Here is a 13162-nt window from a genome sequence, read left to right on the forward strand (position 1 = left end):
CCTGTAGAAGTCATATTAAGAGAACCCAACAACACACTTGCTGATTGTGTCCTAGACTACTCACTGCCCAGCCCTACTTGCTTTTGGGTTTGCAGGTGAAGTGGCACTAAGTCAACAACACATACTCTGGAAGCAGGTGAGAAACTCCACAGCCAGCTCATGTGAACCCTTCTATAAGCTCCTTTAATACCCTCCACCTGTACCCCATTGGTATCAAGAAAGCATCTCTTCTAAATAGCAGTTGCTGAATGGCTGGTATTATCTGCATCAGCAATATTTGGTTTCTCAGTTGTCTTAAATTAGGTTCTCCTGCACGATATGCCTTTTCAACCTCCCTCCCCAGCACTTGGCATTTATATTAAATGACAGCTGTCACCGTTCCTTCTACACACACCCAGCTTGTTCTTAGCTGTTTAGGAAATTGAATGCACATATTTCTATAAAATGAAGCTCTTCAGTAGTAATTTTTCACCAGTAATACTGACATTCTCAACTTCTTTGACAAAAATTCTTACATTAAGAACTATGCCAAAGAATTTATGTTGTTGTTTTTCAAAGACATGTTGGATTTTAAATATTTCTTTGAAGGTGGGAAGGAGGGGAGGATGATTAATGAGATAAAGGAGGGAAAATAGTGGTCAGAATCTAATGCATGAAAAAATGTCTATGTTCAAAAAAGTTCATTTTAGTTCTGAGATTATAACATGATCACACCATTTCTCCCTTCACTTTTCTCCCTCCAAACCCTCAAATACCCTTCTTTGCTGCCTTTGAAATTCCTGAATGCATTTTTAAAATTAATTGTTGTTACATGTATTTTTGTATATACATATGTATTCCTAAATATAATTTACTGAGTTTATGTTGTTACTTCTACATATGCTTTCAGGGCTGACCATTTTTATTAAATAACCAAGTGGTATACTTTTTTCCTCAGGAAATAACTTTCTACTGCTCTTGACATTCATCAATTGCCTGCAGTTGTTCCATCCCACAAGTATCTATAGATGTTTGTTCATAGCCAATGCTGTATGCTCTTTTCCCCATCCACTTTGGTGTGTCTATTTTTGTTGTTTTAGGTAGTCACAGTAAGACTACACTAGATTTTCATCTTTGATATTTTGTCATTGAAAACAATATTGTCTTTTATCTTTACCAGTTAAAATTTTAAAACCCTGATGATGAGTAATAAGAACTAGAGGTAGTTTAAAGATTATGTGTTTTAACAAAGTGGTGGCAGTAGATAATCTCCAAAGATCCATTGGCTTCACTCTTTTGGAATAGTTGACTACGTTTCTAGTACCAGGACCAATTTCCCTCTAGTTGAGTGTACCTTAAGTCAACAGACAGCTGTTGGTTAACACCAGTATACGAGTACCACTAATGCATGGTATCATGTCCTGCTGGTCATTCTTATGATTCACAGGTATCGCATCTTGGTAAGACTGTTCTTCCTTCCTTTGGTAATCTACATTGTACTTTCTGGTTCTAAGCAAGCTAGATAGAAGGAAGTTAGATCTGACTCAAACAATGCAAATTGTTTGTCTTAAGTGTACCTTCAGCAATCAGGGCTTACATTCAGCCTCTGCCATGCAATCAGAGGCAACCGTAACAGACTATATTCTTTTGGAAGCTATCTGGATAGCCTTGAAAGGACTTTTCCGATAAATGTTGCTGGAGTTTTTAGAAGTCTGTAGTTCTCGTGGAAAGCATGGTAAGGCCTATTGGCATAACTGTGTTATATATAACATTATCATTTTATAACCACATTATATTATAAATCATATTGGTTTTGCCATATATATATATGTGTGTGTGTGTGTGTGTGTGTGTGTGTGTGTGTGTATAAAATAATGTGGTTCTTGAGGCTTTATTGGTGTTAATTGTTTCTTCTTACTATTTCTTCTCTTTCTTTCATCTCTTTTTCCCAGTTAGGACCTCTGTCCCTTGTTTTCCATTTTCCCCTTCATTCTACTTGTACCATGTTATCCCCCACCTCAAGTCACTCTCCCATGGCTCCACTTTACTTTCTTGCGTCTGCAATTATTCCATGTCGCATAATCACACCTAAAGATTTGGAGTCACTAACCACAGATGAAAGAGAAATAGTTTTTTGGTCTGGGTTAACTCTCTCAATCTAATCTTTTCTAGGTCCACACATTGACATGGAATTTTCATGATTTCATTTTCTTTAAGCTGAATAGTATCTCATTCTGTCTATGTATCACAGTTTCATTATCTGTTCACCTGTTAAAAGATCTTTAAGCTGTTTCTATTCCACAGCTATCACTCCTCATCAAACAAGCTTCTCTCTACAATAAATGGAGATCATTACAAAAAGCTACAACTGGACACAAATGTAAAAGCCAATGGATTATGAGGTGCTGAACTATGTGCTCCTACATTTGTGTCTTTGAGAACATCACAGGAAGGGAGACAGAATGTTTTATAAGCCAGGAAGACAAGAAGTCTGCTGAGTGACTGCCTCTTTTGGGAACAGCTACATAACTACATAAATATGACCTGAATATTGACAGTATTAGACATATAGCACAGAGAGCATCTCATGGTGTCCCAACCCTAGACACATTATGACAGGCAACTAATGATGGCCAAGAGAGGAAGAATTAGCTTCTTTCAGGGTGAGGCCACTGAATGGTCATCAAATATAATGTTGTCAGCCCTGAAACCACACACAGACAAACAGCAAACAAGAACTCAGTAGGTTGTATTTATGTATTTGTTCAGATGAGTGACTTTGGGTCTGTGTGTGCGTGTGTGTGTGTATGTATGAGAGAGAGAGAGAGAGAGAGAGAGAGAGAGAGAGAGAGAGAGGTGTATAAAACTATTAACTAAAGAAAAGAAGACTATCAATTTGAAAGTGGAGAACATGGTGGGAGAAAGTTGGAGAGGAGGTATAGTGATGTAGTTTTTATGTATTTATTGTTTAACACATTATATATTTAATTACAAAGAAATGGAAATAACCTTTAAAACATTATGACTGATGAATGTATGAAGACAATCTATTCAATTTACATCTTTGAAAATTTGAGATCAATCCTATTTTAGTGCCCAGATATAGCAAAGACTTATTTAGTAATTCAGTTGTTTGGAAAAGAACACTGAGTTTCTTTGACATATTAGTAGTTGTTTGTAAACAGCTTTCTATATTACTATACAATTATAACCACAAATTCGGACAGTTGGGCTTTTCTTAGTATGTTACTAGGCATATTTTAACAGTGTCTCCATGAAAGACGTGGACTATGACACTCATTCTGGTACAGCCTCATTTTTCTAAAATACATAACTGTAGATGTTCCGATATTACATCTGGGTTCTCAGAGCAGACTATTGTAAAATCTGAAGCAGCAAACCGTAGTTTAAAACTATACAATCTTTTATATTTTAAGTTTCAATGTTACACTTCTGGCAATGAAACTAAAAGTAATCCCTGTCATTACTCTGTTCAAGCAAGTCACACTTAAAGAACTGCTATGCTAGCTACATCTGGACATTGTTGCAGTGTAAAATGCACTGGCAGTTTGATTCTCCAAGATGATTTTGCTTATTATTGGACTGCACTGGAGTATTGCAAAGGCTAAATCCTCTCTCTCTGATCTATTGCATAAAAGAGCTTAGTTGGAAAAAAAAAGTCTCTTTTCCATTTGACTTTGCATTAGATTTTTCCCATGATTACCTTGGGCAAGGCATGGCACAGACACTCCTCTAACCCATCTTCTGTCTTGCAGTTGACTGTACTGAGAGATCTGGGGAGAAAATGCTTGCTTGGAATTAAACGTTAGTTTAGCTTCCATTCTTACCCCAGGACTCAGAATTCTGCCTTACTTCAACCTGAGGAATTTTTTTTTAACCTGTGGTGAGAAAAATGTGAATGGCTCTCCTTGGCGGAGGGGAAATATGGATGTGTCATGAAGCCACATTCACAGAAACCACTATGGTTGGGGGAAAGTTTGGAGGTTATTAGTCTAGGGACAGAAAGGGGAAATTCACAGAAGGCCTAGAGAACCATTGTGTTGGGTCCCTGGAATCATCAAACTGTGAAAAACCCTTCAAAATCAACTGGTTACTATGAAAAAGAATCCACAATCTGCTGTCTAAGGATACTCCCCAATCATCCACATCAATATTGCTGGCTATTTCTGCTTCTCTTCACTTTTCCCAGATAATGGAACATTGAACATGGGGCTTCCAGCCCTCTTGACTTACATGGATCTTAGTATCTTTTTGCCAAAGACCTTCTGGAATGTTCTCTGTGTCCACTAGCAACATTCTTCACGTTATTGCAGAGAGTGCCCATTGGGAAGCAGTCTTCATTTACCCATACACAATTTTTTTCCCTATCAGGATTACTTTTGAAATTTAATGTTTTATCTTTTTTTGACAAAATATATTCAGAGAAGAATGTTTCATTACCATTAAGACAAAAATATATATTAATGAAAACTTCATTTCCCTAGCTGTATATGATACTGTTAAATTATAAACTTAAAACCATAAAAGTACAAAAGAAAGTACAGAGTATAATTTGTTTTCTCTGAACATTTATTTTGTTTTACTAAACACCCCACATAAAATATTTGTCCACTGAAGTGACCACCTCCTGTATCCAAGCTGGACATCCAATGGAGGTAGGGGGACTTCAACCTACCCACAAAACCTTCAACCCCAAATTTGATCTACCTACGTGGTATACAGGGATAAAATGGGGCAGAGATTAATGGAACAACCAATGAATGACTGCCTCAATTTAAGACTTATCACATGGCGGAGAGCCAACCCCAGACACTACTAATGATATTCTGCTATGTTTTCAGACAGGAACCTAGCGTAACTGTCTTCTGAGCAGCTTCAGACAGCAACAGTTGGAGACAGATGCACAAACTTACAGTCAAACAATCAGGTGGCGCTCGCAGAGCCTTGTAGAGAAGTAGATTATAGGATTGAATGAGCTGGAGAGGTCAAGGATACCACATGAAGACCTACAGAGTCAGCTAACCTGGGCCTATGGAGGATCAAAGAGATTGAACCACCAACCAAAGAGCGTGAGCGTCTGGACCAAGAACCCCTACACATTTGTAGCAGGTGTTCAGCTTGGTCTTCATGCTGGCCCCCTAACAATTGGAGCAAAGTGGTCTCTGACTCTGTTGCCGGTTATTGGATCCCTTTCCTCAGCTTGACTGAGATGTGGCCTCAGTGGACAACAATGCTTAGTGCTGCTATTACTTTCTGTTCTCTGTAGGGAAGTGGGTAATAAGGAGTGGGGACAGTGACAGTGGACTTGAGAAGAGGGGAATCTGTGATTGGATGTAATGTGAATAAATAAATTAATTAAAAATATTGCTCTCTAGGGTTACATATATTATTTCACAAGATAAACATAAAAACTAAGCAAATCATTCATAAAATAAACTTAAGAATCTCATCTGCATATATAGTATCCTTCCACCGTTACAGGTTCCGATTGTACAGCCCTGTCAATGAGTTCAGAAGCCCTCTGTTGAGTGTGGCTTTGTGGTCCTTCTCACCTAGAGATTCTTTGGTTACCTGCTCCAACGATGGCTGAAATTGGAATGCATTCTGATATTCCTTTCTAGTAAGTGTAGAAGTTTTAGTAAGACAAAAAGCTCATAGATAAGGTATCAGCTTTAGAATCTGTCCCAATAATGGCTAAATGAAATCAACCAAGGCTGTATCCAGTTTAAAAGTACTTATTTGCTAATGTAGTTTTAAATATGAGACAATAAGTGGTTGTGGACCTTGCATCCTTGAAGAGTTATAAATAAGTTCAAGTGGTACTTTATGTCACATTCGTTCCCATCATTTTCTCTGTTATTATGTAGGATATTTTTCATTTGGCATTACTTCACTGAGAAACAGACTCAGTTGCCAAGAATTTAATCAAAATATTGAAGACAAACTGTTTGCTATGGAATTTTTAAAAGATTTGCTCTTTCTAATATTAAGTCTTCCTCCATATTAAACATTTAGTTATTTTTCAATTTATTTTGAGACATGCTCTTCCTATGCATCTGAAGCCTGCCAAGAACTTATGTTCCTCCTGCTTCTGCTTAACAAAATTGGGGAGTGCTGTTTCCCAAAATTGAGGCACATGAACATATGACATTACATCAGCTTGTTGACTCAGTCATGAAAAATTTGTTCAAGTAATAAGACATCAATACGCATTTGTTAGGTTATAGTAAAACATTAACAAAGAAATTAATAAAGCACTTGAATATTTTTGGGACATCATTGGTATAGAACACAACATTTTTTATCTTTATTAACTTGAGTATTTCTTATTTACATTTCAATTATTATTCCCCTTCCCGGTTTCCCGGCCAACATCCCTGTAACCCCTCCCCCTCCCCTTCTCTATGGGTGTTCCCCTCCCCATCCTCCCCCCATTACCACCCTCCCCCCAACAGTCACGTTCACTGGGGGTTCAGTCTTAGCAGGACCCAGGGCTTCCCCTTCCACTGGTGCCCTTACTAGGCTATTCATTGCTACCTATATGAGGTTGGAGCCCAGGGTCAGTCCATGTATAGTCTTTGGGTAGTGGCTTAGTCCCTGGAAGCTCTAGTTGGTTGGCATTGTTGTTCATATGAGGTCTCGAGCCCCTTCAAGCTCTTCCAGACCTTTCTCTGATTCCTTCAACAGGGGTCCCGTTCTCAGTTCAGTAGATTGCTGCTGGCATTCGCCTATGTATTTGCTGTATTCTGAGTATGTCTCTCAGGAGAGATCTACATCCGTAGAACACAACATTTTAATATCATTAGGAACGTCCTAAAGGTCATGTCAGTACCTTTATAATAAGCATGCATTTACTTGGCAAAACAAAAATTTTAAACTTACTTAAAACATAATTTTTTCCTTGAGATTGACATTTTGTGTATCATGAGACTACATTTTCATTTATCATCCCATGATACAGTAAGTCAAGAAACATGGTGAACTGTACAAAATTGATAGCAGAAGTGAAGAACAATGTGGGTCAATATTCAGTCAAGCACCTACCCCTCCTTCTTCCTGATCTCCCTGTCAAAGCAACAGCACAAAATAAATGATAAGCAAACAAAACAAATCCACATTCTGAGTCCAAGCATCTATTTCACTGATAAAAAGATTAAAGTCACCCAGTCCAATTCCCTCACACCTGCACTGTACCTTAGCCAAGAGTTTATTTATAGTTTGTACTTTGTTGATCTCACTCAACTGTGAAGCAAATTATCTACAGGGACCTCCAACATAGTAGTTTTATTGGACTATCTCCTGCTTTTAATAAATAACTTTATTCTGATCCTAAAACATCACTCAATAATTCTCACCACAGTTTCTTCTGTCTTTACTTTGTTTATACTACTTATTGATGTGACAACTGTCCTTATGTTTATAGATTTTTACACTGTCAGTGCTTCTGATTTTGAGCATTTCTCTCTATTGAGAAACAAAATCACAATGTTCTGCCACCTCTTGAGTAAAGGATATCTAAGCTCCTCCTAGTGGAGAAGCACTGAGGTCATCCATTAAGATATGTGAGTCACAAATAAAGTATTTGGGGTAGACAAAACCAAGGCAGAATTTCTAGGGCATTTTTATACAACCAATGTTCATGATACAGGGCTGCTATCTATTTATTGATAGATATCAACACAGGGTGTGGTGGGGAGACGAACACCTAAGCAGTTGGTGAAATTCCTCATAACCTCATTTCTAAGGTGAAATTATTTCCAATTCATGCGTCAGACAGGATAGGTTTACTCATAAGTCCGTCCTACCTTGCTTTCCTCTCTTTCTCTGTCATCTTTTCATTCCCCTTATTATTTCTTCCTGTTCATCGTTTCCTTCTTTGTATGACCTTGGGCTTATTTTACAAGCCTATGAACCAAAAAAGTTGGCGGAGTCATGTTGTTATCTGGGAAAGGAAAACTCAAAGTGAGGACCAGAAGAAACTTTTCAATGAACCTGAGAACATAGTGATTCATCCTTTCTCTGGGAACGTTACGGCAAGTGTTTGGCAAGACAATATAACCGAAGAAGAACTAAGGAATTACAGTAGATGACTCTTACATCAAGCAATCCAATGTTTTAGTGATCCATGAGTGTCCTTCCTTTTTCCACTTTCCCTTGATTCATATATAAAATAACAACACATGCAAATGCATTGGTCCTGGCATCAGCAATTTGCATTCCCCACTGGAGACCAGCCCTTCCTTGTTTCTCATGCTATTTTGGTTGTACTATTTGTGCAACTCTTTGCATCACTTCTAATGCTTCACTGATCCACATTTTAATCATGAGTCTATTTTTGAGAACTGGGCGCGGGATGGAGCAGAGGCATAAAAACAGAATTATAAATTTAATAATGTTAACAGCAGCATGAAAACGGTGTGAAAACATATTAGGTGAGACAAACTGGGTCCTATTAGTGAAATCTTTGCCGACAAACAAACCAACGTGGCCCTTAAAAGGACATGCAGAATCTAAGAGGGTAAAAATAGCCTTTAATTACATGAGTAATGAGATTTCTATGCAAATAACCATTAATCTTACATTTCAGATTCACTTAGGGCTCTAAACAAATTAGTTTTATGGATTTCTTTGTGTGTTCCTATTCAAACTGACAAACTGTCTGTGACATGGCCAAAAAAAAAAAAAAAAAAAAAAACTTTAATCCTGCTATGGATGTCAAATTAAATCATGTTTCCTCTCACATTTCTTGTCTCTAAATTCATTGCACATCGCTACTTTCTTTGTCTTTTTTTTCCCCGAGATAATATATATGCACCCAAATACAATGATTGGGAAATAAATGAGAGGAGCCCCTGCGATTTGACCTATTATCATAATTTAAAGTGGTTGACACTGAGCAGAAGAGCACAAAAACTCATGTTGACCTTACGGTCTTATCTCTAAGAAGCCAGATGAAACAGCAGCAGTTTTCATTTGCCCACTGCTGACATGTTCTCTACCAAACGTGCAGCCCGTGGATCCTTCCTTGGGAAGGACGCTGCCTTAGCTCTCAAGCACAAAGAACTAAGAAGAGACTGAGGAGAGAATAAATAAACAGCAAGTAAACAAACCACTGCTCATTACAATACTGATGGTACCCGTCTGCCTGGTAAGGAGCCTTTTATGGCGGCGAAATCCAAAAGTCACCTCTTGTCACACAATTTCGCATTGAACACATTTATGTTTTTACAAAGTGAATTTAATAAAAATGATATTTTGGCCAAAAAATGCAAAAATAAAAAAGCCCACGCCTTAGAATCAATAAGCTGATTCTCTTTTGGAATTGCTTTATTTTCTGTTTTTTATTATTAGGAAAGAATGCTGATCTTTACATTTTGCCTCTAAAAATATATTGCAAATCAAATGGGATGTTCTTGCAGTTACATAAATATATAACTTTGATATAAATAGAACTGTGTTCAAAGGCATGAATAAATTATAAACTTTCATTTGTTGTTTCTTACAAACTTAAGTATCTTAAAATATTAAAAATACTTTCAGTGTCATTAGCATATGAGCATGTTAAATATACACATTCATATGCATGTGTGCATGTATATATACACATACATATGTATATATATGTATATATGTATATATATATATGTGATAAGATAGATTGATCCACATGTTAATATATTATTTGTTTTGGTCCACATGAATTGAACATATGAACAAGACCCCGTGTCATTTGGCACAACCTACCCTTAAGTCTCTGCTTTCCTTATACAGAAGGCATTTAATACCTGTACAAGCAGAAATTACACTGCATGGAATCTAGAGATGACAGAGAGAAGGGCAATATTTATTGAGTTCTTGACATTTTAGATTATATTTATCAACAACACTAAATACAATGCTAACTAAGATGTCTTTATCTCGTGGAGTTTATGGAAACATCTTGGACCAGACTGGTGGAAGGAGTTATGGATGTTCAAGCAGCACCTGACATAAGGATTGGTGAAGCAAGCCTTAGGCTATGATATATAAAATTTATAAATGCTAGGCCTGAGGACATAGTTCAAGAGTCGATCACTTAACTACTGTGTGCTAAGCTCTAGGTTCGATCTTTTGTACTGAGAAAGAAGTTAGCAATTATACGATCATTTAGCATCAGCAGGAGGAATCCCTCACCAGAACAAGCTTCCCCCACATTATCAGGCACACTGCAGAGCACTGTAACAATGGAGTAGAGAAATTCCCTAAACAGTTAACCTTTTCAAGAGACCCTGATTATCAATTTTAAGGTTCTACTATTTTTGGTTTTACTCATTTGTACCTGCCATACTTTTGAAATGGCTAGCACTTTTAAAAAATATTGTCAGAACTAAGAATTCTCAAATCTATTATGATGTTAAAATGATGTCATCTCTATTAAAAGTCAGATATTGTTACAAGTGTATTTCCGTGTCTGAGGAGAAGACCATTTCTGAAGCGCTTTGTTCTATTATTTTGAAGAGCTAGAGGATTTCTAAGACATTTGGATTTGGTCCCAGCAATAGAGAGTCTGAAAAGGTGGCTATTTCTTTTTAGTAGAATTTAAAATGTATTATTCATGAAAAAATGAGATTTCCTTACTTGGGCAACAAAAATATAGGCTCTCTGAAAAATGCAAACTGTCTGATAAATAAATTTTAGACAAGAATCTCACTTCTTTGAATGATACACACGAATTAGCCTAAATGATACTATCAAACGCACACTATGAGTCAGCTGACATTGTAATCACTTTTGTTAATGAATACTTGACAATACCTGAGAGCCATTCATTAACACTCTTCACGGTGTAATGGGGCAGGAGATGAGGACCCTGGATTACTTGCATTTCCCAATGATTTCTGTGTAGGTCAGCTGAACCACTGGGATTGCTTTCTGACAGAATGTCTGATTGAGGGGTGTGCCAAAGAAAACCAATATGTGAAGTTTATAAAGATAAAGAAAAATAGTCATGAGCGCCCTTATGCCCAGAGCTTCACATTATTTGGGCTTTGCTCTATGTGAGTTATTCTCCTTCAGAAAGAACAATATTGTTTGCGATCATTAGGAAAGAGGCAAGAGAATGGATAATACATAAGATTTCAAAGTCATTGTCTGGAGTTGTCTAAATCCCACCACTGACTCAATCATCAAATTATGAAAAGTTACTCAAACTTCCATGAGACTAATTTAGTGCATAAAAAGCCTCCACCTTGCAGAACTCTGTCAGGAAATACATTTGAAAATGGGAATCACGCGCCTCTTGTTTTGTTTTTTTGTTTAATTTCCTCTTTACTTCATCCCTTCTTCTAATCTAAAAAAATGTAGGAGTTAGATTGCCCAGGTTAAAACCTAAAGATTACTGTCTCTGGACTTTTGAACTAAAGGAATTTGGGCTGGTAATTATGTAGTCATGCATAAAATTACGTTTTTATGCTTTGTTTTCTTCTCTGCTTGCTGTTATAGTTAGATTGCATATGTAATCTGAGAACACAGCCCTATAGAGCTTTCATCGGTGTACCATGAAGGAATGAGTGCTCGGAGAAATTTCCAGAGGAGTGGCTGCTCTCTAGACAGTTTCACCCAGTCCTCAGAATACTGAGGCATTTCATAAGGGGCAGAGCAAGGACACAGGAAGTAACTGGAAGAGAGTCATCTGACTATTAGGTCACAGAGCAGCAAAGCAGTCCAGGTATGTCACCTAGCCACCATGTGCATGACCAAAGCCCTGAGGCTGCCAGTAAGAGAAAAGAACTACTTGATCTTAAAGCAAGAACTATGAAGGAAAGGGTGAGTACCATTTAAGAGCTGCTACAATCAACACTTTAAACAGTTTATTAACAGTGAAACGAAACTCACTGTGCTGATAAGGTTAGAAAAGATTATAAGAATAATTATTAAAGGTAATATAGATGTTTACTTGTATACATCTATCTAACCTTGGATGTTTTCTTTCTTTCATAAAACTGACAGTGAAGAAAGGAAGGAAAATCCATGATAATTCATCATATATCATAAGACATCAGCATCTGGATATAAGAACCATGCCAGGCACTGTGACTCTAAACAGAGAGCGAAGAAGTCCTCTACGAGCCCCATGGGTTTACAGAAGTCTATCAATCTCTCTGTCCATCTTCCGGATCATTATTCAAGTTACTGTTCCCAATTTTGCTGGGTATATGAGATCTAGCCCAGCTCCGTAGATCATTTTTCTTCCTAGTGGATTAGGAATTTGTTCTCTTTAAATTATCTCTGAGCTAATATGCTGCTCAAAAAAGTAGTAGGAATGTCAACATCACCTGTGTTTGCTTTGCGTATGTGTTTATATATCTACCTCCCCACCCTTGTACTGTGATTGCCATATGAGAACTTAAAGTTATGAATGGAACTAGTAGCAGAATTCAGTTGTAATGTCATTATTTTCTTATTTCTATTGACATATTGTTTCAGCTCTCTCAAGGATCTGTATGTTTTTTGAGGTCAAGAAAGACAATTTGAAAGTGTCCCTATTGATGTAAAAAAATATACAAGTGTTTAGTCATTTTATCAGGAATAATCAATAAGCTGAAGAATTTATGTGGATGCTTACCAAATTTAATCTGCAAAACAGAAAAGTATATTGAATAAAAGCTAAGATGGTTATTGCATGTCTTTGAAAAAGCAATATTTTATTTAAAAAATGTCACAAAACTGTAGAGCTATGCACATAAAGAAAAAGGAATGTAGATTATGAGGCGCATTATATGTTACTATTTATTATTGTGAGGAGTGGGGTTTCTCCCTCTTTCTTACTTATGCACTGAACACCACCTGGCACATGATAACAGTTGAAATCATGATAGATTTTATAATTAAATTGTAAAATGCAAGAGAGAGAGAACAATTATTTGTTAAGAACAGGGCCAATCACCAGACAATCTTTGTTTTGGAGCTTTAAGGAAGAAATTGCTATTTGTTAGAGCATGGACAAGTGACCAATAGGGTGTGCTTGTGCATGTGTGACATTTTCACCTTGAGGACTTTGGCTTTGGGAACCATCATGAGGACACAATGCCTGCTCTCTAAATCTAGGGCCTGACTAAGCACTTCCCTGTCGTCTTTCCGTTGGGATGGACATTCTGCCTGCTCGACTAGTTCAGATATGACA

The 13162-nt window shown here is 37.1% G+C and overlaps 1 long non-coding RNA gene across 1 annotated transcript; it reads left to right on the forward strand.

Annotated features, from left to right (window-relative positions):
• The first annotated feature begins 10419 nt into the window (after positions 1-10419).
• Positions 10420-12415, forward strand: LOC102546751 (uncharacterized). The gene is made up of 3 exons (XR_015636974.1): positions 10420-10554; positions 11482-11805; positions 11989-12415. It is a non-coding gene; the product is annotated as an uncharacterized LOC102546751 (long non-coding RNA).
• The last annotated feature ends 747 nt before the right edge of the window (positions 12416-13162 follow it).

This window comes from Rattus norvegicus, chromosome 14 (genome assembly GCF_021556685.1).
Source record: "Rattus norvegicus strain SHRSP/BbbUtx chromosome 14, alternate assembly SHRSP_T2T, whole genome shotgun sequence".
In the NCBI taxonomy this organism is placed as follows: domain Eukaryota; kingdom Metazoa; phylum Chordata; class Mammalia; order Rodentia; family Muridae; genus Rattus; species Rattus norvegicus.